Source organism: Bubalus bubalis, chromosome 4 (genome assembly GCF_019923935.1).
Source record: "Bubalus bubalis isolate 160015118507 breed Murrah chromosome 4, NDDB_SH_1, whole genome shotgun sequence".
NCBI classification, from domain to species: Eukaryota; Metazoa; Chordata; class Mammalia; order Artiodactyla; family Bovidae; genus Bubalus; species Bubalus bubalis.
In genome coordinates this window covers 63,607,871-63,612,637 of record NC_059160.1, presented here as the reverse complement: position 1 = coordinate 63,612,637, position 4,767 = coordinate 63,607,871, and the positions used below count along the sequence as shown (strand labels likewise).

The window sequence follows — 4,767 nt, the reverse complement described above, 5'->3', positions numbered from 1 at the left end:
TTCACAAAAACAGAAAACAAAATGGTGGTTTCCAGAGGTTGGGGGAGAAACGAAGGGAGAATTAGTGTTTAATGGGTACAGAAGTTCAGGTGGGGAATATGAAAAAGTTCTGGAGATGGATGGTGGTAATGTTGTAAAATGACAAGAGCATAATCCCACTAAACTGTACATTTAAAAAAAATGATTAAAAAAGTAAATTTTATATTGTGTTATTTTTTTAAAAGAAAAGTCTTGTCATCCTAACCTTGTCACAGTTTCCTGTTGATGTAGGTTGCTTCCATGTCTTGGCTATTGTAAACAGTGCTGCTATGAACACTAGGGTGTGTGTATTTTTTTAAACAATCATTCTTCTAAAAATTTTTTTTTTGGCTGTGCTGATCTTCATTGCCACATGTGGGCTTTCTCTAGTTGGAGCAAGTGGGAGCTACTCTTTGCTGTGGTGCATGAGCTTCTCTCGCTGCAGAGCACAGGCTCTAGAGTGCATGGGCTCAGTAGCTGTAGCACACAGGTTTAGCACACGTGGCCTGTGGGATCTTCCCAGACTAGGGATGAACCCATGTCCCCTACATTGGCAGTCATTTTTTAAAAATAATACTTTTGTTATTTATGGCTGTGCTGGGTCTTCATTACTGCACATGGGCTTTCTCTAGTGTGAGGTGACAATTAGCAATACTGAGCATCTTTCCATGTGCCTGTGGACCATCTGTATGTCTTCTTTGGGGAATGTCTGTTTAGGTTTTCTGCCCATTGTTTTGATCGGGTTGTTTTTTTGATACTGAGTTGTATGAGCTGTTTGTATATTTTGGAATTTAACCCCTTGTTGGCAGCATCATTTGCAATATTACAGTTGTGGTGAGTGGAACTCTTCGTTGTGTATGAGCTTCTCATTGCAGTGGCTTCTCTTTTGAGGAGAACAGGCTCTAGGCACAAGGATTTCAATAGTTGCCACACACAGGCTCAGAGGTTGCAGCTCATAATCTCAGTAGTTGTGGCGCTTGGGCTTAGTTGCTCTGCGGCACGTGGAATCTTCCCCAACCAGGGTTTGAAATTGTCTCTTGCATTGGCAGGCAGATTCTTTAGTACTGAGCCGCCAAGGAGGCCCTTATGTTAATTTTTGATTGAGTACTCTGACATGAATATTACTTTGTTGGATTGTGGTTATTTTTGTATTTCTATAAACATTCTTGAGATTTTTTTTCTGAGGTGCAGTTAAATTACTTGCAAACAGTTTGATTCTTTCAGGTCTTACTTTTAACTTTGTTAGATGAGGCCAGGGCAGAGTTTGGTCTAGGGCTAATTTTTTCCCAGTACTGAAGCAAACTCTTCTAAGTACACTTACTCAATCATTTATGAGGTTTTCAACTAGTGGGAATAAGCATTATTCTTGATCTTATCTTACATTCAAAGATTGCTCTCTTTGTTTCAGGTGGTTCTTTCCCCACTCTAAAGGTTCTTTTCTCACGTATATGCACTAAACAATACTAAGGAAAAGACCTAAGAGGGAACCCCTAAAGATTTCTAGAAATCTCTCAGTGTGTATCTCTCTCTTTTCTGATACTTTATCCCATGATACCTTGGCCTCCATCTCCTTTCAGTTCAATTCAGTCACTCAGTGTGTCCGACTCTTTGTGACCCCATACACTGCAGCACTCCAGGCTTCCCTGTCCATCACTATCTCCTAGAGCTTGCTCAAACTCATGTCCATCAAGGCGGTGATGCCATCCAACCATCTCATCCTCTGTCGTCCCCTTCTGCTCATGCCTTCAATCTTTCCCAACATCAGGGTCTTTTCCAGTAAGTCAGTTCTTTGCATCAGGTGGGCAAAGTATTGGAGCTTCAGCTTCAGCATCAGTCCTTCCAATGAATATCCAGGACTGATTTCCTTTAGGATGGACTGGTTTGATCTCCTTGCAGTCCAAGGGACTCTCAAGAGTCTTTTCCAACACCATAGTTCAAAAGCATCAGTTCTCAAAAGCATCAATTTACTCATCCATCTCCTTTACTCAGGGTAATGGCCAGGCTCCTCCTAGATTCTTCCTCCTTGTGCCATGACCTGGAACTTCTCTCTAGGCATTAAACGGAGACAATCTTAGGGTTCACTTCATTGGTCTGTCATTTTTAAGTAATCACTAGCCTTTGTTACCTGATGTTCAATGTCTTGAAAACAATTGTTTCATATATAGTCTAGTATGATTAGATTAGATCCCTGTTACTTTATGTTGGCCAGAGCAGTAGTCCTGGCACTTTTCTGGCATAGCTCCTTCTTCATCAGCAGTCTATGGTGGTTTCCCAGGTGCCTATTGCTAAAAGAGAGAAAAGATATTGATTTCTATATGTTTCTATTACCTTTATAAGATATGTCTCTGAGTGGAAATGGGGAGTAAGGCTGTTGGGGCTGGTTATTTTTTCATAACATACAGGACTGAATGACTCTTTTAAACCACATTCTTCTGTAATTTTGATTAAAATTACACAATAAATGGTAATGGGGCATCCCAACTAGTTTATGATTTAAACATTGCTGTAGTGTTTTACCATTTAGGATAATATTTGCAATTTGTTTGGATATAACATAGCTTTTGTTTAAATTGTTTCCTTGAATTCTTATTTACTTAGATTTATTATTTATATTGTTATGCATAAACACTGACTTGTGAAAAGTTTTTCAGCTTTCATTAATAATAATCCTAATACAATCATAATAAATTATAGTAATTGGTTTCCTTAATATTAAACCACCCCTGCATTCCAAAAATAATCTTGAGTTAGTTGTAGGGTATTATTCTTTTGCACACTGATGGATTCTCTTTGCTAATGTGTTATTTAGAATAACCACCCCACCAAGTAGGAACTCTCCTACTTTTTTGTTTATTGTTTGATGTTTAAATAATTAATGATTACTAACTGCATGTTGATTACAAATCAGAGCGAGGTGCTAGGATGAACAGTTTTCTAAATAGGGCACCAGGATCCACAGTTGCAGGGCCCAGTCAGCCACTGGGTTAGGCAGTTCTGTACTAAATAATGGAGTGGGTACAAAGGGGCAGGGCTCTTAATGGTTTTTGTTAACAGAAATCCACTTCTTCCTTGCCGCCAACAACTCTGGAAGGGGCCCATGTTCACAGCTGCCTGGATAGACTGGATCCGCTGGTCCATTCCTGCATAGGGCCAAGATCAAGCACACCACGTGGTTTCCCTCAGCCATCCAACCATCTGCCTCTGTTTCGCAGGCTTTTATGAACTGCTTCTTGTTATTGCAAATATAAAGCTCAAAGTAGTTACATTTCTGGCTGTCACCTATCTTTCTGATGCTCAGATTCTTCAGGGGCATGACTCCTCTGGACTCCTTATCCATCATATACTCAAAATAGTAGAGGCAATTGTCTCTGAGGATTAACCAGTGCTGCTTCCACATTTTCACCTGGCCCACTTCCCCCGCCCCAGTTTAAGGAGTCAGTGTCAGGGCACTGGTTGAAGAATTTCAGATTATCATTCCTGATCATCCTCAGGCTCTTGAAGGGCTCATTTTGGGTGTGGTCCTAGAAGTTCCAGATCAGCTCCTTAGGCAGGTCCCACCCTACTTGTGCTGGTTCATAGCCACAAAGTGCTCCAAGCCTGGCTTGTTCCAGATGTTGGGACTGTAAAGGCTGGTGTTCAGCATTATCTCTGGTGAAGGACAGTACATAGCAGGCATCTGTGGACTGGATAATCCCAGGGTGGCATCTGCAGTATCCACAGGCAAAGGCTTCCATCATCTGATCAATCTTCTAGCCCTCTCTGGGGAGACAGTAAGCTCCATAGAAATTGCCTGAGGGCCTCACCAGTCATGCAGATCCATGAAGGTATGGAGCAATGGTAGGTTCAGGTCTTCCCTCTCCCCTAAGTAGTCCCCGTGACTGTCTTGTTCAGGCCCTTGCCCTTGAACAGGAAACAGGAATTGACCCCTTGGGGGTGTGCACTGGAGAAGTTTGTTCTCCACCAAGAACTTAATCCCCCTTCTTGGGGTCCTTGTTGAAGTTCTTTCTAACTATTGCCATGTTCTGATCCTATTGCAAGGACTCACTGCCCTCAATGGCCTCCAGGCGCCCTCGCTCATGGCTTCATTGAGCTCCTACCACAGGTGGTGGATCTCCAGCAGCAGCTTCTGCATCAACAATGAGACATTCTCCAGCTCCATCTGCTCCTTAGGACTTTGGTCTGGGTGCTCATAGACACTGTCCTCCATGGCTGCCAAGTCCCCTCAGGCAGGGCTGGATCCAACTTCACCTGTGGGCTCAGATCAGCCAGTCAAATATCTTGAGGGCTGCTGCCACTGTCTAAACAAGGGGAAAGTAAACAAAAAACAAAAGGAGTAGCAGGATAGTGGAAAAACTGGAATAGCTGCCTCCTAATAAAAAGAACAGGTTCCTGACATTGTTTAGGAGGTGGTGATCAAAACCATCCCTGAGGAAAAGAAATGCAAAAAGGCAAAGTGGTTGTCTGAGGAGGCCTCACAAATATCTGAGAAAAGAAGAGAAGCAAAGGCAAAGGAGAAAAGGAAAGATATACCCATCTGAATGCAGAGTTCTAAGGTAGCAAGGACAGACAAGAAAGTCTTCCTCAGTGATCAATGCAAAGAAATAGAGGAAAACAATAGAACAGGAAAGATTAGAAGTCTCTTCAAGAAAATTAGAGACATGAAGGGAACACTTCATGCAAAGATGGGCACAATAAAGGACACAAATGGTATGGACCTAACAGAAGCAGAAGATATTAAGAAGAGGTGGC

General features: G+C 42.1%; 1 pseudogene; it reads right to left on the bottom strand.

Annotated features, from left to right (window-relative positions):
* Positions 1–2,328: 2,328 nt before the first annotated feature.
* On the bottom strand, positions 2,329–4,539 carry LOC102408628 (annotated as a pseudogene).
* Between the last annotated feature and the right edge of the window lie 228 nt (positions 4,540–4,767).